The 23,893-nt window shown below is 42.6% G+C and overlaps 1 long non-coding RNA gene across 1 annotated transcript in view; it reads left to right on the forward strand.

The window, feature by feature from the left end:
* The window catches only part of LOC119032751, a 65,773-nt gene that overhangs the window by 8,288 nt on the left and 33,592 nt on the right, over positions 1-23,893 (forward strand). Inside the window, exon 2 of the long non-coding RNA XR_005079024.1 lies at positions 426-458. This is a non-coding gene — a long non-coding RNA (uncharacterized LOC119032751). The remainder of the gene's footprint in view (positions 1-425; positions 459-23,893) is intronic.

The following is a 23,893-nucleotide window of genomic DNA, read 5'->3' on the forward strand; positions in this document are numbered from 1 at the left end:
TATTAACTGTAATTAAGCTCTAGGATCACACGTAATCAAATGTACTCTGGGTTGGTGCCAAGTGCACTGGCACGAAGAGCAATCTGCTGTGAACAATAAACAGGCAGATGCACAAATACATTGAGGTCAAAGTTCAGGTGTGAATGGCAACAAAATGGTCCTCTGATCAAGCTGGCATTCAGGCTTTATGTTGTCTTAATAATGTATGAAAACATCAGAATCAGTTTTGGTTTGTATATCATTCACAGGATTATCTCAATATTTGCAACTAGATTTGAAGGTTCAGTATTGTCAAACTCTCAGCATGTGCTGCGTATCCTTCGTGTCCCTGTACTGTTCACACATTCTGCACCACAGTGTCGCATCCGTGCAATGTTGACCTATGTTGCAATTTATGACACCTCCACTTTTCTTTCTATTTTCAGCTGCCAGGGAATACACGGTGTCCTTCTGCAGAGGTGAGCTTGTGTGTTTACCGGTAGCAAAGGTAATCCTTTATCTACATAATGAAATTATCATCTGATTGTGTATCATACACACCACAATAGTAAAAAAGAAAAAGGAATAGTTATACTTTTTAATTATAGTAATAGTTATGCATTTTATGGAGTGCTGTCACAATGCAGTCACATGATATTATAAACGGCTGTTTGCAAGTACTTCAGCCACATAGGTTGTTGTTGTTTTAAAGTCCTTTTCGTGATATTTGCTCTTCATACTGTTGAGGAGTGTCGACTCCTCTCATGTGTATTCAGCCTCTCCAAGGTTGGCACAGAGCGCCTGTTATTTTTATGTCTTCAACAAGGCTTACTTTGCTACTGTAAGCAACGTGGTCATATGACTTCCAGCCTTTACTCACCCAATTTTGCGGCCACGATGATTACAGATTTATTTTCCCTGTTTAAAGGATAAGCCAGGCAATATTTTTTATTTTCTCGCTGTCAACAAATCCAACCAAAAGGCCAAAACCAACAATATGATAGTACATCCTTTTACTCCCTTCTCTCTGACTTTAGAAAGCTTCAATCCCATTGACTCCTACTGAAGACACAAATCCTTTTAATTTATATTTGCATGTCTTTTAATGTTATATGCAACAGACAAACATATGCATAAAAACGTTCCATGCCCATGTTCATGGCAATGCACTGGAAAATGTTGTCGAGAGATGGATGGCGAGCTCATTTCCACTGAGCTGAAGTGGCATCAGATGAATTATCCTGCTAGCTAGCTAAAGGTTGGCTAAAGAAACCCACAGGGTAAAATTTGTTATCTAGTTGCAGTAGATAGGCTAGTTTAAAGGTCCAGAAGGTGCAGAAATCAAATCTAATATTCATTATAATATTTAAATTAGTGTATAACTGCACAACATTTTGTTTTTATTACCTTACAATGAGCCTTTTTCTACCTACTGAACGAGCACCACTAAATCCTGCACAATAAAGAAGTGATGGGTTCTCCATTTGTGGGTTTTTGTCCACTCCAGTTTAGCATTATTTGGATGCAACTATGAGAACATGTTGCATTTTTAGTCATGAATATTACTTTTTTTTTTTTTTTTTTAATTTGCTTCAGTTAGAAAATGCATCTTTTTCATCTGACATCATTTATGCAGCTTCCAGGTTAATGACTGTCACCCAAAAACATTGTTTTCAGGTACTCCTTCACATTTCTTTAGGTTAGACACCAAAACCACTTGATTAGCTTTGGGGAAGAAAAAAAGTCTTGTTTTGACTTGGAACGCCTGGTTTTGTCACCACAAACATGGCCGGAAAACACTGTGACGTCTCGTTGAAAATACCCGGTTTTGTTGCCACAATGACGGCAGCAAAAGGTCCCTACGGTTGCTGAAATTACTAGTTGCAAAAGGAAGTGAAGAGTGTTTCTCTTGCTTGACGGCCATCTTGCCCAGGTGTCACACCGCCACCACCCTCCTCACACACCGACTGTCAGGCTGTCTTTCAAATTTAGCTTATTAGACTATCTTGTAAACATGTTGTTATCTGCAGGCCACAGTGGTTGGTGAATCTTAAACTATTTTACCAGCTAACCACACAAAGGGGAACAGGACAACCGACTGCTCCTTTTATCTATCTGCCAAAGAGACTGGTAGACAAACTTACAGGCCACAGCAAAAATGTAACCAGAGTATGACTGGTGGCTGTTGTTAATTTCCCAACCTGTCTGTCACCCAGGCCATTTTTGCAACGGAGTGAATTCTGAGCTTCCTCTATGGCTCCAAAGAGGCCTATAAAATAGCCATAATTGTTATGTAGATGAGCGATGAGGTTATGTCCTCGGGTGTATAAATATATCTTTATATGAGAGCATAGTAGGTAATGAGCAGTCATTATGATAGGGGCTGTCTTAGATTGTGAACTGAGTCACATCCCAAGGGCTCCACACACACACGCACACACACACACGCACGCACACAGACACACACAAACACGCACAGTGCTGGCAGTTTTCTCTCTGGCCCACAAATGGATAGAAGGAAGGAAAAGGGAAGAAAGGAGAGCTAACAGAGAGCAGATAGCTGAACCCGCAGCTTTTCACTAACCTGACAGAGGAAGGGAGATAAATGGAGAGAAGGACTTAGACGGAAAGAAAAGGCAGTGAAAGAAATAGAGAAATCCTACCACCCAACTGCAGGAATGTCCTGGCGCTCACAGGCAACTTCTGCCATTACTAGAGAAAGAGAGGGAGGACTGGTTGCGCTTGGCAGCAGCAGCAGCCTCTAAATCAAACACATGAGCTGCAGCGAGGGGAAACCACTGCGAGGAAACCATGAATTTGATTTTGACGTTATCAGCGTCAGTTCTCCTATCTTGTGTTCCACTACTGGAGTTTCTGTGCCTCGTGCAGTAATCGTACATTGACACGCTCCTCTGGAGTCTGATAACAGCATAAGGCCTTCATTATCATTTTCACCACCAGAGCACACACACACACACACACGCAGATTTACACAGCAGCCACGCCCCTCCAAGCAGAAACTTACACAGAGCCGACGCCACAGAGCACGCTCTGAGCACTCAACCACATTTGTACTTTTACCAAAATCACTTACAAAAGCAGGTAATCAGTTTCTTTGTCTTGAAGTGTTTATGTTTAATTAGCTGAACCTTCTGTTTCTGTTAATTGTGTGTTCCTGCACATAATTCCGGGATAAAAGCGTCTGATAAATGTAAATGTATTTTGCCTTCACACTACAGATGCTCATCAAAGGCTACTGCATGATTATTGTATAACCACAAAAATCCACAGTTAACAAGGAGCTGAATGAATGAAGTGTGAAGACAAAATGGCTGCTCTTTTAGAACTAGCGAACAGAGAATTTATACCAAGTCTCTCTGCAGCGTTTTAGCGTCTTTCAGCTTGTTGTTTTAGTTTTGATGTTGAAGATGAAGTTGCTTGTGTTAATGCTGCAGAAGATATTGAGCCTTTCTTACAACTTACTCGCCTTGTAGTCAAGTGTGCAGCAGTTCAACCTCATTATCAGTCCATACAAACGTTTCTGGTTTCCTTGCTTTAGCTATTTTCGCCTTCTTCTTGTTGTATTCAGTTTCTCTTTCTTTCTTTCTGCGCATGCTCCGTCTCTTCTTCTCCATTTTTGGTAAATTTCAAGCGGCACCTACAGGCCTGGAATATGAACTGCAGCGTTTTGAGTCGTTTTCAGTGTATCCGATATTCTTGAGACGTTTCCAAGCTAGACAGGGGAAAAAAAGCTTGTTTTGGTATGTGTGGACATGGTATGGACATGGCCTGACTGTACCCTACTTGCCCAGCACCTAATTAGTGTTAGTGGGCACAGTTGCACATTCGACATTGCCATTTTCTCAGAGATTCCACAACAGAGATAAAAACCTGAGTCAATGTTGGCTTTCATTTGTCAGGTAGCCAATATTACTTAAGGTCTGTTCGAAATATAGGTCAAGATTTTACTGAGACAAGCCAAGAAAACGTAAGCATTCCAAGATGTACGATGCAGGACCATAAAGCCCTTCAGTTAACTGATGGTCAGTCATTTGGGACGCTTCTCATTAAACCACCTTTTCATCATGTTATTAGCCCTCAGGGAGGCCATTTTCTAATCTAGGTCGATCTATAAAAGGAGGGAGTGGTTTTATCACTGCTCCCTCTAATGTCCAGTGTTGTTAAAAAAGCCATCCACCTCTGGGCAGATTGCCAGTCCACTTCAAAGGTACTGGAGTAGCACAAGGTCAGCGGTCAAACTGTTTGTCTTCCTCCCATCAGGAGTGCAGCCAGTGGGCCGTAGAGAAGGTAGATGGAGGAGGGAGATAAGTGGAGAACTTATCGGTGCCGTGCAGGTTTTGTTGAAAGGGGAAACTCAGTCTAAACTTCAGCATGTGACCATACAGAGACATTATGGTACTTAAGCAAAATTGCGAGACGGAAAAATAATCTGCGCTGATCTCATCTCTGTAACATACATCATGTCTGTGTGTGACAGACCTGTATGGGCATGCACACACATTCTCAAACACGCTACCGCTTCAGCAGAGTGTATTTGTTAAACTATATTATAGATTTTGTAAATAAATGTGTGTTCATTAAACGTGCACACACAGATTTTTGTGCCACTGCTATGACAACACTGTACCCAAATAGTACCCATAGATTTCCTATGTAGCTTCTGACCTCTAGTAGTGCTATAGAGCTGTTTTTCTATGAGTGCGCCCCATTTGGTTTTACCATATGGGTGATGCCTTTAACTTTCCTACCAATGGTTTCTCAACACTCCACTGATCAACAGGTGCCAGTAACACAGCAACATATACGACAACGTGCGAGCAAAGACAGCTAGCAAACAAAAACAGATGTAAAAGTCGCTGGAAGAAGGGAGAAAATGTTTCTCAGCTTCACCGAGCTCAGATTTATTCCCTTAGCCAAAGCAACAGCAAAGCCGAGGTTGAGGTGTAACATGTACAACAATGAAACAGGGCGATTAGCTGGCTTACACACTAACTTGTACTACGCCTTAGCTGATTGTCCAGAAACATGCTTCTCTTCTCTCCAGTCTGGCGCGAACTGCTTCATATTGTACATTAAAGTACATGGTACAAGATATAATGTAGGCAACACACAACTCCCTTTTTTCCATCCCTGAGCGTCCTCCTCAGCCAATACCCACCACCATTTACCGTGGACAATAAACTGCTGCATCACATACCGTACATGTATGTAACCCCAGTGTCACAATAAACCCACATGCACCCTCTTATGTGTTTGTTATTTTCCATTTTATAGTTTATATTCAGCATTCTTGTTTTATTCAAGATCGCTTTTGGGACTCAACTGAGCTAAGCTAAATGCAGAAGAAACACAGTCGGGAACACAAACAAAGCATCCACCCTGAGCTGGCGATAACATTCATCCAGGGTCAAACCAGGAAAAATGAAAAACAACAGATGGAACCTGCCATGCACTCCACGAGCCAACGGTGAATAAACATGGACTTTCTTTACTTTCACCTATTTCTGTTCATCAGCCTGTGATGAGATTCACTCCAGCATCACCATGTTAATCACCATTTTTACCGCACGTTGATGAATGCTCGACAAGAACGACGATTGGAAGCAGAAAATCTCTGTATGACTGATGAGCGTCAGGTAATATTTCAACCCCCAAAATTGACACCCTGGCATTTTTGGAAGTGAGCCCCCCCCTCGCGTGCTCCTCCAACCACCGTAAGTCATATGCTGGTAGGAAATGGCGGAGAGTATTGGGGCCCAAATTCATTCCTTGTCAAAACAGGACATACTGCAGCGGCCATTAAATTGGAAGGAATGTTGGGAGCACGTCTTGTAATTTCTCTCTCTGTCTCTCTTGGCCTCCACCTCTCTCGTTTGCTTTTGGAAAGGATAAATGAAAGACAGGCGCTGGTTCGTGCGTGCGCAGGGTCTCACCGCGCTGAACCCCGAGGGCAGAGCAGTGTGTGAGCGAGTGAATGTTGGGTGATGAAGGGCGTTTGGAGGGGACAGGGAGCATAGATCAAAGAGTGACGACATGGTTGATTATTGGAGTTTTTCTTTCTTTGCCTCTCTTTCTACCGTTTTTTTTTTTTGGGCAACTATAAAGTCCACTAATCTAATTAGGGCCTGCTTAAAGAGACCAAGTGGAGCCTCATGTGGATAGAGAGAGAGAGATAGAGAATAAGCTGTTTTTTTTTCTTTTGGGCCGTGGTTTGGAAATTATCCAGCTTCAAGGCTGAAGCGGGGATCTTTCTTCATGCCCTCGCGTCTCTTCTCACCTCTCATCTCTCGCCGTTTGACAGCTGCTCAGGCACGGTGTAGCTCTAAGGATCGCCTCTCCGAGGACAAGATTTTATCTATGACAGCTGTCTGAAGCGGGGGATCTCTCCCAAAGGTGCGTCATAAAAGTCATCCTAGGTGATCACATAACAAAGACACTTACAGATAAGGACAAGACAACAAGGGAAAGATAAGATGCAATTGCACGCCACAACAGGAAATTAAATGGATTTAGAAAACAGGAGGTTTTGAGTTTCATCCCAATCTGCGAGTAGGCAGTGGATTTTACACGATGAAGAGACGTGCGAGATATTTGATTTCCTGCCAAAACATATGGAAACAGCAGAATATTTTCCATACTGAGCAGCCACATATGGTTGATTAATTATGGAAAAAGGTGCTGGCACTCAAATCACACATGTGTTCGACCTTCAGCCGTATCTACAACATGCCTGGTGTCAGCCATTAAATTACCACATAACAGAATCCATACAAACTACCCAGACTTGCTCTCAAGGATTAAAAGCACAACACGATGTGAACGCTGATAATGTGGCGCACAATGTCATATTGCTACTGTGGCTTTGCAAGTGGGGTTATGATTGGGCTGCGGTGCGATGATGTGTGTGATTTTACTACGAGAAGGGTGCGGCGGTGTTTGACTTCACCACACATGCACGTGCACACACATGCATGCACACAAGCGCAGGTTCGACCGGTCTCGTCATGAAAATGTGGAACTCAATATTGTAGATCCTGTTTTGCCCTCTTCCTCGCCTTGTGTGGGTGCTGGCGACTGAGGAAATGATGAGTAAAAAGAAACATTTCACAATCATTGCATAATGATTAATAACCTCCGTGGAGTCAGTGCACATTTAGAGGTCACTCGGTTCAAATCACTTCTCGTAAAACTCTGTTGAAATATGTTCGATGAGTGTAAAGTTATGTTATTTTGGGGCTGCATTTGCACCACTGTACAACCATCACCAAACAGTGGATCTACAGTTAAAGATGCAATATGTGAGAATCGGCAGCCTTGAATTCATCTCAGCAAATAGGGCAGCATATCAACAGAGTACTTGCTAACTGCTGCTTACTGTTAATCTGTTAATCGTCTAGCCTACCATTAGCTTGTGGCTCAGTTAGCCATACAGCTAGGCGGACAACCAGGGTCTGAGTATTGACGTTAATGCTGCTAGCACATTAGCTTTGGACTGCCAACTGGTTAGCATAGTTACTACAGACGAAACACGAGAAGTCTTTGACTTAATGTCACATCTGTGGTGCCTTCAGGTTCGGCTGATAATTGGTGTTAATTTTAACTAAAATTATAAATAATGTGAAGAAATAACTTCTGTGTTCCATTGTTAAGAGATATCTATTGGAGTTGCTAACCAGCTAGTCCTGGGGCTGAAAACCTGTTTCTCCGAACAAAACCCCCTGACTAGCTGCACAGCTAACTGAGCTATCAAGCTAACAGTAGTGAAAGTCATTAATGTGTAAGGGGAAGACACACTCTAGTGATATGCAAGTTTTGTTTCTATTTCAACTGACGTCTACTCTTACATGTTGCACCTTAACAGTTAAATAACTACTGCCTAACGTTTGATTAACTATAGATTTACCATTTATCGTTCATGGTGATTATGGACTGTAGAGTATAGACTTTTGTCTTCTGTTTTCAGGATATTTTAAAAACGGCTGTTTAAATGCATCAGCGTGGCCTTTATATGCATTACAACAAACCCCCTAAAGTTGACCTGCAGATTTAGTATTACTAACATGATCTTTAGGATGATTTTTACACTTGTTGAAGCAAGAAACTAGAATTTTGTGACAGGGGGAAAACAAGCACACAAACACACACACACACACACAAGAGGAATTATTTCTTAGCCAGTGTTTACAACCAAACTGGTCCAACCAGCAGCTTGACTGGAGCCAAATTATTTCCCTCCAAAAACTGCTGGGCGGAGACACAGGTGCAGAGCGTGTTGGCAGGCTGCCCTGTTCTGCTCTGCAGGCAGGGGACATTTCCAACCAGATAGAGGTACTTTTCCAACCAGACTGTAAAGCCTGTCCGGGAGGGTAAACCACTGCTGGAATCCGTGCCAGTGTTTTTCCCCCGCATTCCTCTTGAAGATGTATGTTAAGACGAACGTCAAGTTGTAGCAGAGAGGCAGTAATGAAAAGCAGTGCTTCTGAGCTTTTATTGAAGCCTGCTGTGATGCAAATACGATTAAATGAATGAACAAAAAAATGAGAGAAGGAAGCCTGCATCCAGTCAACAGCCCGGAGTCAGGAGTGTGTGCGGACAAGTGTGTGTAAAGTGCAGGTCCATTTATTTGCAAGTGGGTGTGGCTGTGTACCTTAGCATGTAGTATTTGCTCATTCGTAAATGTATAAAATCATTTGTGTATATAGGTGTGTACTTAAAGCTTGTGACATAGCTGGGACCCTGAGTGGTTATAAGATAAGCCTGTGTACCTGTGTGTGCAGGGTAAAGGTATAAGGTTTACGGTGACACTCATAAATCAAGCTGAGCAGGTGGTGATTAAATACGTATTACTGTCAATAAATGTCTGCGACGGGCTCAGCCCTCAGTGGGAGAGTTCCTCTGTCAGCAGAGCTATCACGCATTACCTCATTGTTTATTTGTCGCATTTTGTGATTTTATTGATCTACTAGAATAATGTCACACTGCAGGGAGCAGTGTGACATTATTGATCTGCTACAATATTGTCACACTGCAGGGAGCAGTGTGACAATATTGATCTGCTACAATAATGTCACACTGCAGGGAGCGATGTGACATTCGTTATTCAGAGAGCTCAGGCTCGGGGAACAAAATAGAAACTACTTTACATTTTCCCTTCAACTGGGTGTCAGTAGAAAATATGATCTCTCGTTGGTGTTCACTCAAATGTGTGTAAACTTCCTTACAATAGAGATGTTTCCCTCAAAAATGATTAAAACTCTCAAAACACTGAGTGAAATCAACAGTTATTGGAAGGAATAATGCTAAACGAGGTGTCCATTATTCATTAATTCCTGATTACGGACACCTTAAGGGGATTATCCCACTTATAACACTCAATCACCTGACAAAGAAAGAAAGGTAATCAATGTACATTTCCATAGTAGTAAGTTAAATTGCGCATGGAATGTGAGATGATGGTTGGCTTGTGTTTAGAGGGATGGTGTCACCTACTTCCTTCAGTTTGTTTATTACAGGCGCCATCCTCTGGTGTTCGGACGATGCACCAACGGACCAGATAAAATATTCAGATTAGAGACTGGCTATAGCGCATAATTAAAGCACGTAAATTAAGATTTAAATCTAAATGTAGAACAGTGAACAGACAGTTTCAGTGGAACTACTTATTAGTTCTTATGCGTTTTTTAAGAGTTTACTGACGCCCTGCAGCCAATCAGAATTTAGAAAAAAAAACTGAAATCAGGAATCCAAAATATCACCCAACCAGAGACGTTTTAAGAAGAGACAGTTCACTAAATGCGCTTTGACCAGAAGAGTCCAAAACGCAAGAGATGGCAATTGTTTGACATGTGCCCCGCCCCTTTCCCCCAATAGCCAACCGTTTCATAGCATCTGGACCAGGAGAGGTGATTGCATTCTTACATTGATTGAAGTGCACAGTTGAGACCCAGTTGTTGGTGGAGCTCCATTGGTCGGTAACTGTTGAAAGTGGAGTTCTGGCTCACTCCCTATTCATTTAGACTGGGGCCTAGTCTTGTTAGTGTGAAATAACTGCCCAGATGCTTAGCAATGATTGCTGCCGAATGGCAAGACTTGCCCATAAGGACTTTGACCCAACTCTGCATGTCCCATAGCTCTACTGAGCCTTTTAGTGTCTTTCATCTCATTGCTTTGGTTGTACTATTTTGGTACTAACTGCACCTATTTGAAGTTTTTCATGTCAAACCAGGCAAGAGCTAAAAGGAGAGTGAACACTTGGTAACCCAGAATGATGAGGACAAATGATTGCTTATGTTAATTTGCGTCTTATGGATGCATAAATTGGAAGCTGTTTGCTAAATCTTAAAAGTTGATAGTATATGAATGTTTGTAAGTGTTTATGGCTTGTTCCACTGACGCCTGATATGGCAAAAAAAATCAACTACTGCTGCTTTTAATCTCTCATTGAGACTTACAGTTACCTGAAAGCAAAGCCAGATTTTCTTCCACAGAATAGTGTCAACATAAACCCAAGGACAAGTTTCAATAAAAGTACGTATCCACAGGTTATTGTGTTTACTGTTCCAGTGTGTGTAGTTCATTCTAAGTACCACCAGTGAGGGTAGTTTACACAAATACAAGTAAACAGTAAATGCAAATTATCAGTCCTTGACCAATCCAAACAAAAACCTTTGTAGAAATATGTCCTCACCTATACAAAACACAGTATAGGAGTCAGACTGACTATTCCCGGCTGACGATAAAGAACTCCCCCTCCCTCGTGTGCGTGTGAGCAGGCCACTGTGATACACAGGCCAAGATAAGATTACTCCCTCACACTCTCTGTCTGTCCTCCCTTTCTCCTCTGCACTTTACTCCTCCTTCCTCCCCCGTTCTCTCTCTATACCTCACCCAACTGCCTGCATCTACTGTAACCCCCCCTCTCCCACACACAGCCCCCCCTCCCTGAACACAGTGCTCCAGTACTCCCCGCCTGTCCTGCCTTGTCATCAGGAACACCATACCTCATCATACTTCTCCTTATCTCTTTCTTTCTGCTCTGACTCTTTCGTCACACCTCCTTTATCTCCTTCAGTCTGGTTCATCCGGGGTTAATGCGTCATCATGAACCCTATGGCCCCATTTAAGGAACATATGGACCACGGATATCCTGTATAGAATAATGCGGTGCTTGTGTGTTCTAACACAATGATCAGTTGATTATTTCTTGCTAGGAGATTATAATATAAAGAGATTGGCGGCTCAGTTGCTACTATTAAGAATTTCACATTGAATATAACTAATGCAGAATAAATTGTTACCTGATAACAAAGCTACTGCATTGTAAATGAGATGCGTATTTGAATTTGTGGAACCCCACAGACACAACATCTAAGAGAGTATGCGATGGAGTCTGCATTAATGGATAAAATATAATCGATTATTAGCAAGTCTTTGGTCAGGTCTCTGGTCTGATATGATGCGTTTGTGTCCATGAAGGACCACTGGGTTGGAAAACTTCTAAATTAAGATAGGATTAAAAGGAAGAAGTGTTTTTGTGTCTGTGTGTTTGTCAGCTGTGCCATGGAAACCATGGGTCTTGGTTTTTTTGGCTACAGATGTCCAGTCGTGTTATCCCTTCTCATTTTGTTCCCAAATCATGCGCGTGCATAAAAATGCAGCATCAACAGTGACGAACAGTGGATCCAGTGACATAAACACTCATTGCTACCATCCAAAACTGGAAGTGTTGACAGTGTCAGCATTATCTTGCAGTCTGCTTAGCTTTTATTTATATCCCATAGGTTGAATGACACCAAAACGGGTCGCTAGGCCTGACCACATCAGAAACGCCTCGGGAACGCGTGGGCAAGAAATCATGATTGGAGCAGGGCTGCATGCAAGAATTGTAAAACCAGTGTGACTCTACAGCTTGCACTGAAAAGTTGAGAATACTTGCTAGAAAAATGCAAGACGTCTTGCCAGAAAAAGGAATCCAGGTGTGCTATACTGTAGAAAAATTCTTTCCTGTTTTATTTTATAGATATTGCCCTTGTGTGTCATGTTTTACTTTCCACTTCCCGCCAATGTCTATTTCCCCGCCCTTTTCATGTGTGCATCTGTGTTTCATGTGTTCATTAGCCCTTGTTTATTTTTGTCAAGGCTTTTAGGACAAAATTAGTTCAAATAGTTATTATGTTTCATAGTTGAAGAACATCACTTTATCAATCAACATTAAAAAATTAACATAATGAAGGGGTGAACAGAATCAAATCAAAGTAGGAGTGTATTGAATGTATACATGGCATGCTAAAAAAAAAATCCCAATTCGTAAGGAATCATTTTGGCCCCTCCAGCTGATTCTGATTCAGTACAAAAAGGCAAACGAGGGAAAAATGCTTTTATTACAATTTCCCCTCAAGGCATTCTGTGTCTGAATTTAACCCTGATGCAACGCTATTCATGATTTATAATCCTCTTGATATTAAACGTGCTCACACTGGCTATGCAAATTGCTATATCTGTAGATCTTGAGAACAGAATGTACTTTATTTGCCTGAACTATTTGCATTATGTAGAAACATGTCACAGTGGATTGAAGGTGAGTTGTAATTTCCAAATGGCTCCTGAAACAGAAGCAGTGCTGAATGAATCATTATCATTAGCAGCACAGTAATAAAAAAAAAATACAACATCATCTGCATAAAGATGGATGTGACCATTACAAACAGAAGGGACGTATTATAACTGAATAACATCCCATTTAGAGTAAAATAGCCAATAAAACAGGCTGCGCTTCAGGGCGTGGCTACCTTGTGATTAACAAGTGGATCCCATGGAATCACCCCCCCAGCTCTACCCTCCACCAATATTCGATTTTTGGGTCTGGTGCTGATACCTATGAGCCATATGAGGAATTACAAAAATTATACACATATGATTCCTCCCATGTGGAATCATACACATAGTACGGGTATAAACTGGAAACAATGGCAGGCTGTTAGTCTGGAAACAAATCTCAAACATGTTGTTTGCATTGGAAAAAGGTCAACAGAAATGTTGCGTGTAGGTGATTTGAAGTTAATAGGCTAAAACATGCAAAACAGTTCCGCATGGCCATTAAAGCAACACACTGGGACTCTCATTCTGTGTCAGCTAAATCTAAGAGGAGCTGGTCGATCTTTACTCAGCAAGATCTTTTCTGCTCCACGGGGGGAAGCTGACTTTATGAGTATAAATCAGCAGGAGCCCATCCATTCCTCAGACAGACTTGATCGCTCAGCTTTGCCAAAGCGGCCAAAAAAAGGGCAAACTCCAGAATAATTTTAAGTGCTCATGACTCCGGGATAAGTCAGCCGACAAATTTATCCCTCATTAATGATAATAATACCCTTCTAGGGCTATTTTCAGCCAACGGTGGTTGCCATCAGATACATTTTTAGCCTGCTTAAATGCTCCGTGCTTTTTTCCAACTCTTAGTTTCTGAGGGAAAATAGATGCTGGTCGAGAGACCTCAGACCGCAGCATGGAACTACGTCAGGCCCATTAAAACGCCAGAAGTTCACTAAGTATAGGGAGCACTCCTCACGTCGCACGCCGTTACCCCCCCCCCTCTCTCTCTCTCTCTCTCTCTCTCTCGCTCTCTCTCTCTCTCTCTCTCTCTCTCTCTTCCTCAGTTAATATATGGTGGTTATCAAGTCAACAGAAGCCAGAGAGTTTAGTGTGATGATGCAAACTGTCTGTCATTCACTTGGTTCACCACGGCTCGACTGCTCTCTAACTTTTTTTTTTCTGTCTGCTGTACATTTAGCCTGGCTAGCTGACCTGCTTCTTCATCACTGCAGTGCTGTGAGTGCGTTTTAGACACTAATTGCTGATATTCCACACGGCACGTCCATAGGATTGATGTGTTTTTCCCAATAAAAATAAATCTGGGATCACTTGTCTCAAAGTGCAGGAACGTGAGACGGAATCAAACAGGAGGATTCTTTAATGTACAGGTGGACTCTTACTGCAATTTACAATTTTGGTTTTGGTTAATTACATGTATTTCTATGTATAGGCAGCCAGGAAAGAAAGCAGACACAAAAGTAAACATTTTGAGTTTCCCCACACGCCGTGACTCAATTTCTCTGGGTGTCCTATTATTCATGCTATGTATACAGAATATAGATATTTTACACAAGCCACAGGGACAAAAATACAGAGGACAACGTTGCCAATTTGACCCACACCCTTTTCACGTGGTGGCCAGTGAACATACAAAGGGAGTGTTTGGGATTGTTTGACCCTGACACAGAGCACAGCACAGTAGTAGGTGGTAGTGAGTCAGTGTTACCACCAGTTTCAACAGCCTTTTCAATTATGGTGAAGTGTCGTGTTTGTGCAGGCACACAAGCTCTGTCAGGACGTCAATTGAACACTATAAAATTAACAGCACGGAGACCGTCTGTTGCCAATTCGTGATAAATACATGTCATGAGTGGTGTGGGATGTGGAAGCCAGACCTGTGCGACGCTTGGTTCACGAGGCCTTTCCCTCGGTTATTTGTCAGCTGAGGCCCGTGCCCTCATCGTGTCAACGCTGACATCATCACTGTGGTTGCACTTTATCCTGATCGGCCCTTTAGTGTTATGTGACACATTACAGTTTATTGGTTTCGGGCGGGGCGTGACAAAGTACTTCAAAAAGTCAATCATTTTCATTTCCATTAATATCCCAACACATTGAGTTACTAGTGTTGCCAACTTACTGCACAAACTGCCATTTAAAGCTGTAAACGGTGAGTAGCCATACATTTGCCCCTTTCGTCAGTGAGAAATCATTTAGATGACGTGTGGACTACAACAAAGATAGGAGCGCATCAAGAGATCTACTCACGATGTTCTGCTTTCTAAAGGAGAGCAAAACATTTGAATTGTACAAGCTCAAACGTTCTAACAACTTAAAAATATTATTCTACTTAATTTGATTTTGATCTATTTCTCTGATTTAAAATCTTCTTGGGGGCGGGTTCTATTGTTGTTAGAGCGTAAAGTTTATTATAGATTGACAGATAGAAAAGGAAATGAAAGGAAAACTAAGTTTGCGAACTGTCAGGTGCTAAATGATAGACAGGAAGCTACTGCTTGGCAGGGTTTGGTAGAACATGATACATGCAATCAGATAGCAAAAGATAAATGACTATAATCAACCCACAGGTTACATTTGGAGAGGGTGCTCTGAGATTATACTCACATTCTTCAGGATTGCCTGATTTGGTTCATGATTATGTCTTTTCTTTTACAGAGCATCACATGTGGTACATTTATGGTAAAAGGTGTGGTATTTTCTTGGTGTGATTTTGGAATAGTTAAAAAGTAAGCAGATTATTTTATTTTTTTTAGCTTAATCTAATGAATTAAATTGCAATTTGTATTCAGTAATTACCCTGATCTGACCCGGCATGTTTTCTTTTACCAAAACTTGTGATGGACAATTTTCTTTTAAAAGCAGGAAAAGCTATCAGACTGGTGTAACACACCACCTGACAATTCTCTGTCACACCTTTTTTTGTTTGTTTGTTTAATTGCTACAGGTGCGACATGGTGTTCTTACAGGTCCTGTTTTCACTAATGGTATTTGTGTTGAGATCATTTCAACTGGTCATACTGGCCTATGATGATTCCCGAACACGACTTAATTTGTGCGGCACACAATTCATTGTTTGTTTGTTTTTTCTCTGCAGCACATATCTTTAAGATCTACACTTAGTATTTATTTACACAAGGTGTTTGAGGTATGACTGAGAGCACACCGTGCAGCGCAAGAAGTAGAACAGGTTACATAGTGCAGTGTATATCCTGTACATGTAAACACATGTATTGCATGACAACGGTCAAAGATCAGCTCAGAGCTCGAAGCGTCTGCACGCTGCCACAACAAGCTGGGAAACAAGAGTGGGGTGAACTTTGCTCACATTACTCTCGGCTACAGTTCTTGGCCTGGTGCAGTGTGAACAGGAATAACCTAGACGAGTTCTTACAATGAATCTCAGCTTGTTTGTCACAACGCCGGTGTTGTTGCCAAGGGACTTTCCCTTTCAGATTTATTGATACTTGGTGGTGTGGATGCCTGTCAAATGTGCTGTGGGAAACTATCTCTGTTTTATATACAAGATTGTCTGCTTATAAGACAAAAAAAAAAACATATTTGTGGCATTGATTTAGAATGAATAAGGGTGGGTCTGAATGAGGTGCTTCGTTTCTGTGCGGGCAAACAGTCACCCACACGGGGATGACACAGCTATTTTAGTGGGATGATTAAGAGAAGAAAGTACTCGTTTCTAGGGCTGGGACTTTCTAGATGGAGGCTTCTGATATCACGAGAAGGCGGGAAAGGGATGGGTATCAAAGGAAATGAAAGGAAAACACTCCCAAAGTCATGAGGCCTACTTGACAGACAAGAACTACTGCAGGGTGCATGTAATACATGATGTGTGTTTGATGTCAGAAAAGGTGTGACGGCTAGTTTTCATTTTTCAGCCGTGCCCTTCATCAGCTGATATTACACACCCACTGCCGTCCACACCTCTTGAACAGGTTTCACTTCTAGGGGAATTACTTAAAATGCCATCTTACCAGGAAGACAAAAGCAGTCTTAAGCAGTTGGAAGCAGCAAAGTATCCACCTGACTTACTGTCATATCGGATGATCCAGTGCCTCATTGTTTGCATAAAAAGCCACTGTGTAGTTCTAATGCAGAAAGTAGTGCGCCCTTTATATATAGAGTGATGATGCAGTGAGGCGAGGTGTCTGCACAGAGCCAAGATAATACTAAATGGCAACACCCACCGAAACCACTGTCGGTTCAACCTGCTGCTGCCTGACATAAGATACAGAAGTAACTGCTGCTGTACCGCCAGGCTTTGGAACAGCTTCCGCATCCTGAACCTTGAAGGATCGTCACTGAAAGTGATCTGGTGTGTTGCAGAATCATCCAGTATTGTCTTTCTACACATACAGGTACATTATGCTGTCTACAGTGATGGGTGTTGGAACACAGTCATTGTGACAAAATTGGGAAAATTGGTAGAAGTTAACTGCTTCCTGTATCAGGCCATAGACCGTATTCATATGGCGGCCATTTTCCTCAAATGTCTCACTTAGGGTAGGGAGCCCAAATGATGTACTGTTGTGTTTCAGGTTGCGGGTCTTATAAACGTTGGGAATCTTACAATAGTTATCATTTCACAACTTCCTGATTGAAGAGCAACCGAAAATAAAATGGATAGGGAAAATGGTAAGGGATGTCAAGCCATTATGTAATTATTTTACAACCCTTGAGCCAACATCTTACGTTAGACCTGCCGCTTTGTCACGCTAATGTTACATTATGCAACATTGTGTTATTTTATGTTACGTCACGTTAGATTACCCATTCCTTATTAAAGCATCTTGTGTACTACTGTAAAATGGTGCTGTTGGCTAAGAAGATGTTCAATGCTAACGTTAACCGTTGGCTAAAGGGGATTATCATCAAGTATGCTGATTTGCTTGAAGTATGGTCCCTTGTCACATTGCAATTTTCACTATTAATTGTGTTTTCAGTTAATGACTGATCGGTAAGTGGTGAACCAATTATGATTTGTCAGATTTCCTGGAACACAGCGCTCTGTTTGAACTTCACACCCTGAGCGTGACACGAGAGGAAAATGGCAGCCGTGGGAAAACGGTCTTTCGTCAGTTACTTTAGAAAGGAAGTCATGTTCATCAGAGCTTTATCGCTCGTTCCTTCCTGGTCTTACAGTAAATGCAGTCAATCTTGACACCGTTTGCGCATTGTCAATGGCCACAGTGGCATCACTTGTGGTTGGCACACTTGAATCGTGACTAAGTGCTGCATGGTGTGGTTTTAACAGGGTGAGGGTTTATCTAGTTTTGCGTGACAGGGCTGTTGGATTCTCTGTAATGTTGTTTGGCCGCTTGTTAAGTTTCATTATGAGACACATCAAGATCAACAACTAATTTAATGGGGACAAAGTAGGGCGAGGCCCTACTTTGTCCCCATTAAATTAGTTCTTGATGATCTTGATGGTATCATAGCCTTAAATCACATTAATGAGAGTCTTGTGCATTAAACCCTGGAGAGCTTGTGCAACCAGCCGGCTGCTCTGCCATTGTCTGGCAGTGAGTCTTCCCTGACGTCTTCAAATAAGGACTCGATCTTTCCGACATTTCATATCCGCGATTCTGTGAGTCTCGGGGATTCCACTCGCCTCATACCGTTCGTCTCACTCGGCTCTGCTCCCATGGTAATATTAACAATATTGTGGTGCATTCTGTTTATTCAGGCAACAGTGAGACAGTCAGAGGACATTAACCTTTGCCCGCTCACTTCAATCCGCTGAAATCGCATGTGAGATCAGGGGTCGCGTCCGACAGCCACGTTCCGCCAGAAAAGCTCCTTAGTTACCCCAAACTGCGCTTTGTTCGCTCGCGGCTCAATATATCTGAAAAAAAAAAAAATGGCCCGAGGAGAAAAACATCACATATATACCTTATACGGTCCAGGCGATCGGGGCCTTTATGGTTGCATATAAAAATAAACAAGCGTGCTGTCATCACAGAGGCTGTTATATTCTAAAGCCAGGCAATTAAAAATGTGCTGATAGTAGCAGGGCAGCAGCTGAGAGCCGAGACGGTGCCAGGGCTCCATATGTGCGAGGGGGGAAGGAATGAACTCACAGCTGAGGTCACAGGAAAGAACAGCGGCACGTGGGTTCATTTGCTGCATGGCACTGAGCGCGTCTGTGTTTGTACGCAAAGGATTATACCTCTTCTATTCATCAGCGGACGCTTCATGACCGTTTTTGCCTACTGTTTGTGTGCGACAGGTGTGTGTATGTGTCTGTGAGTTTAAGAAGTGTACAATTACTGTTAAAAAAAAAGGGACTCCCATTATAGTTAAGATTATAGGGTAAGTTCAATGGTTGCACCGTGACAGCTTAATAGGGTGTGAGCAGGGCTGCATTGTTTGGCTTCTACCAGGCTTACTCAGTCAGAATGAATGGCGTCTCACACACGTACAGTACGCACGCACACACGCAAGCTTGTTTGAGATGTGGCGTGTGAGCGGGCTTATGTGCTCAATCACTCATCAGTGCCGATGACAGGTCGCGCATGCACACACACTCACACACACGCACACATACATGCAGGCTCAGGGCTTCACTGCGAATATGCAGCGGCCTATCCCCGGAGAGTGAGTTCACTTCACACTCTGTATTCCGCAGCCAGGGTGGGCCGCGCCGCTGCCCAGCACCTGCCACACGCTGCATTTAGGTAAACAAAAAGAGGAAATTCTGCAAAAACGTATATAGGGGTTTGACTTTTTTCGCTGTTTTGCTTGCAACTGTTTGGAAACTAAAATTAGCTTGAGAAACGCTGCACATGAATTTCTTTGGTCGGGCCGATCTGCAGCGCAGGTCTTTTGAAGAGGCGGTTCGGGTTGCTAAATACACAAATGTGGAGTAATTTGTGTTTACACTGTAATCAAAGCCGAGCTGAGAAAGCTGAGAAAAGTGCACCATGCGCATTTCCACCACAGGGTTTTTTCTTCCCCCGGGGAGGTCCGCGGATAAACACTTGTGTTTTATCAGTGCATACATTTTAAAACTAATCATTTAGGGTTTATTTTCATGGAGGTGTTCTCAACAGCGTGAAGTGCAAGTTTTCTGTGCTGTGGGTTTTATCCTAACCTGTGCCCTGCTGGTAATACAGCAACTCAGCATGTGCTACACACTCGTCACGGCTGTTATGGTGCTTGTATTTTTTTAAGCGGGAACTGTTTTGCTGCACTTCGCTTTAGGGTGAAATATCTTGTTAGCTGTCTGATTTGTTTTGTCTCATATTATTGGACTTCCCTAGATGTTAAGCTCTAATGACTTTGGTGATGATTCTCAGAGTTAACTGTCTGGACAAATATTGAATGCGTTGTCATAAAAGTTGATGCAGACATACAGTATAAGGTCACCCGAGGATGATTTGTACAAACTTTGACCTCCTGATCTCTCATCGAGCGCCATCATCAGGTCAACAACTGTTTGTCCCACATGGAGAATTTATGAGGGGGACGGGGACGTACAGTTCCCGCCCTCCAGGGAAGAACTGAATGATGTCCCTCTAGATAGCATTCATCAATGTAAACATAAATATCTTAAATAACATTAAAAGTGTCTGTGGAGCTACGCAAAGCTGCCTAAGCTAGTGTTAGCATGTTAACACTCTCAACTTAGATGGTTGTTAGCATATTGATGTTAGCCTTGACATATACCTCAATGCACCACTGTGCTTAAACATACTACAAACACTCGGGTTAAAAAAGTTAAAGTTTGTACGTAAAGTCGATATTATTCAATTCTCATCCCCGACTACAAAACACTACACATCTGTTTTGACTTTATTACGACATTGACATTATTATTATTCACAACTGGAAATAGTGTGCACACTGTTGCTCATGAAAAACCCATGATGAAATATATATGTCATGACGTGCAAATTGAATTTAATTGTACACCATCTGTACACATAACGATCTCCACGCCTTCAGAGTGCGGCGATCGCTACATTAAAAGGGGGATCAAATGAGCCAATATGACTGTCCAGCATCCACTGATAATTTAATATGATGGCAGATTCTTGTGGTGCTATCTGCTAGTATTTACACCCCCGAGTGTACTGTTCGGGGGTACTACAAATGCTACAAATGCCACCCTTGGCTGCACTTTGTACCCTGTGTCATTCAAGTCAAAACACACACAGTCAGAGCCTAAGACTTCTGAGCATCATGTTCCTGTTGTGTATGTAGTATTGTTTAACAGTTGCTTGTTTTATGATGATATTAATTTGATATTAGTTTAAAAAAATGCAAAATAAAGATACCATAAAGATGAACACAAATGTAAGCCTCTGTACTGCAAGAGCCCCAGGACATCCTAACCTTGTTTGCTGGAATACAGCTGAAACACGTTCGAATGCGAAGACACACACACACAGACACACACGAGCAAGTCATAAGTCTACCATCTGTAGCCTGCAGCTTGTAGCTTGAGACAGCCAGTGAACTCATCCTCTCACAAACACAGACCAGCGTGGCCGAGAGACAAACCAAACAGGGGCTTGGTGTGTCTGAGTCCCGCAGTCTGAGCAAGCAAGAGTCCTGTTTGATAAATGATGTCACCGAAACTCAGCCCGAAGAAAGAAGCGGGTGCAAACACTGCTGTCGCGCCGAGTCATAAGTGTGCGCACACACACACAAAAACACACAAAAACACACACAGATCTGGGCCTTCCATGCTGCGGTGAGGTCATTGGGTAAAGAAAACACTCCCGTCCGATTTCTCCCTTATCTAAGCTCATTTATCTTACTTCCCTATCATCATATATCATGATTTGAAGCTTCAGTAATTCTGCCTTTTAAACATGTCGGCTAGCTTTAAAACCTAGCTGTTAGGCAGTTCCGTCTTCCGGGGCTTTATGGTCAGATCGCAGCGGTGGTTTGTTTGGCTCAGAATAAGGAAGAAGTGGGCAGTTAGCACAAGCAGCAAAAGCCACAAAAGCTTAAACAGACAAAGAAAAGAGCCGCCCACACCTACAGAAACGCTGTACAATCAATAAACAACGGGGAGGATTACAACTTCTGCTTCAAAAAATAATGTCTAGATTTCGAAATGTGTTCCTTGAGCCGAGGGAGCCACTTTAGACAAAGCCTGTCATTTGTTATTGTATCCGTCCTTGGCTCCTTGACCGTATAATCTTCAGGGTGGAGTGCCAGAGGGTTTCACTGAGAGCCTTTTGTAACATTTGGTTATTTGATCAGAAGGTAAATAAACATGGATGACAAAGCACGGTACAGAAAGGGAGGAGCTTTTATTTTTATTTTATCACATGATGTCATCGCTGGTGATGAAGAAGACAATAGAACAAGTTTGATAGAAAAGGAATTTGTATTTGTACGTGTGTAGTCTCACATAGCCAGGCCTCCACAGTGCTGATAAAAAGGTATGGCCGCACCAGTTCCACTTTCTTGGAATCTCCGGCTTGTTTGGGTTTCTTTAGGCCGGTCAAAATCATCTTGGGTGGTGCTCCAGACCAGGATGCAGCAACAGTGTCTTGGTGGGGTAACTCAGAGCTCTAATGTTGTCCAAAAGCAATGAAGAAACAGGTTCCTTCATTACATTAAACCTGGGCAGCGTAGTTTATGTTGAGTCAATCCCACAGCTGCTCGACTGTTGTCTTAAATATTAAGATACCAAAATGTGTATTCATCCACCGCTGAAAATGCACTGTTCACTTTTAGTCTCTTTGTTGATAGGAAATATAACGCCAGCCTCATTTAACCTGGGCCGCTATTTTGTCTTTCTGCCACGGACCATACTGCTCCATCAAAAAAAATGTGGCGTTTAGATAGTTTCTTTTTATAGATTCAGCACCTCACGCTAAATAAGGACATGCTTCTCTCAACCACCTTACATATTTCTCCCCTTAAAGCTGGACATTTGCAAAACGAATTACCTCTCGCTCGGAACACACAGAGGGGGCAGCGAGACGCAGGGACCCGACTGCACTTAATATGGTTCTTTGCAGAATTCATTTACCTGAAGTCATCTCGAGCTTTTCCGAACGAGCCGGGTAACTGATCCTGCCAGCCAGCTGGTGCTGACGGTCTGTGGGTTCAGACGTGATGAGAGGAGGAAAGGGAGGAGAGGGAGCAGAGGAGGAGAAAGTGAGGATGAAGAGCATGAGGAACATATTGAGGTGGTTAAAACTTAATGCTGCAGTAAGTCCGAGCATCTACCTCTGAGTAACGGCCTCTCGTCGCCTTCTAGCTCATATTCTGTTTTGCTGTGTTCCCTTTTTGAAGGGGCACTATGTAGAAACTCAACTTTGTATTAACAGTTTTGTTGAGGTTCTCATACAAACACAGAAATTTTGCTTTTTTTTCCCAAAATTGAATAAACAAGTTGTTCTCAGAGGAAAATAAGGTCCCCGGGACACTGTTTGGAGCTAGAAATGTGGCAGGGTCCGCCACATATGAACAAAGCAAAAGGGTATAAAGTTGCTTTGTCCTTTAAAGTCAGTTTGTATATTCAGTGCATTCAGTCGTGAAAACAAAGACGGTGTGTTTATTTATTGTGTTCCGGCCTAAAGAAGTCAGTCGGTGAAGATCTGTCTCTTCTGATCAAAATGTTTCACGCGGTGCAGCTTTAAGATGACGCTTCTCGACAGTATCCTCGAGTAGTTTTCGTCCGCAGTGAGGTGCAAAGGCATGGCAGGAAATATCCCTCGCACCGGGCCGACAGACGTCTCGGCCTTGTATTGTAAACAACTCTAATTGCCAGGCAACCTCCCTCACTCCAGCTCGCATCATCCATACTTTTTTCCCCTATATGCCTGCTTTTACCTCACCCCTCTCACCAGCACACACGTCGTCCTCCCCCTCCTCCCCTTCCTCCCCCTCCCTATCGTGCCTAGACCCGTCTCTGTTTTATGTGCCCAGGGAGAGGGCTGCACGTCTCTCCGTCTATGTCTTTACCATGTCTGAACCGCAGGGCAGGCAGCACACGCGACTTCCACCCGTCCATTAATGCCTCCGGATCAGGAACAGGTGGTTAATATAATTCCATTTGAAGGCTTTTCCGACGCTGGCTGCACGCTCTGTGTGCAGGCCTTAAGTGGAAAAATGTATATATACATATATAAATATATATTCTGGGACTTATAAAGAGTGCCTGAGCAAACATCTTTATTGCCTATGAGACGCCATTATGGGATTAAACATGTGAGAGGGAGTGTTGCCCCTCTGATTTTCACAATTTAGCAGAACAAACAAACATACAAACGCAGACGCAGACGCGCTGTGCTCTCACAGGCTG

Source organism: Acanthopagrus latus, chromosome 14 (genome assembly GCF_904848185.1).
Source record: "Acanthopagrus latus isolate v.2019 chromosome 14, fAcaLat1.1, whole genome shotgun sequence".
NCBI lineage: Eukaryota > Metazoa > Chordata > Actinopteri > Spariformes > Sparidae > Acanthopagrus > Acanthopagrus latus.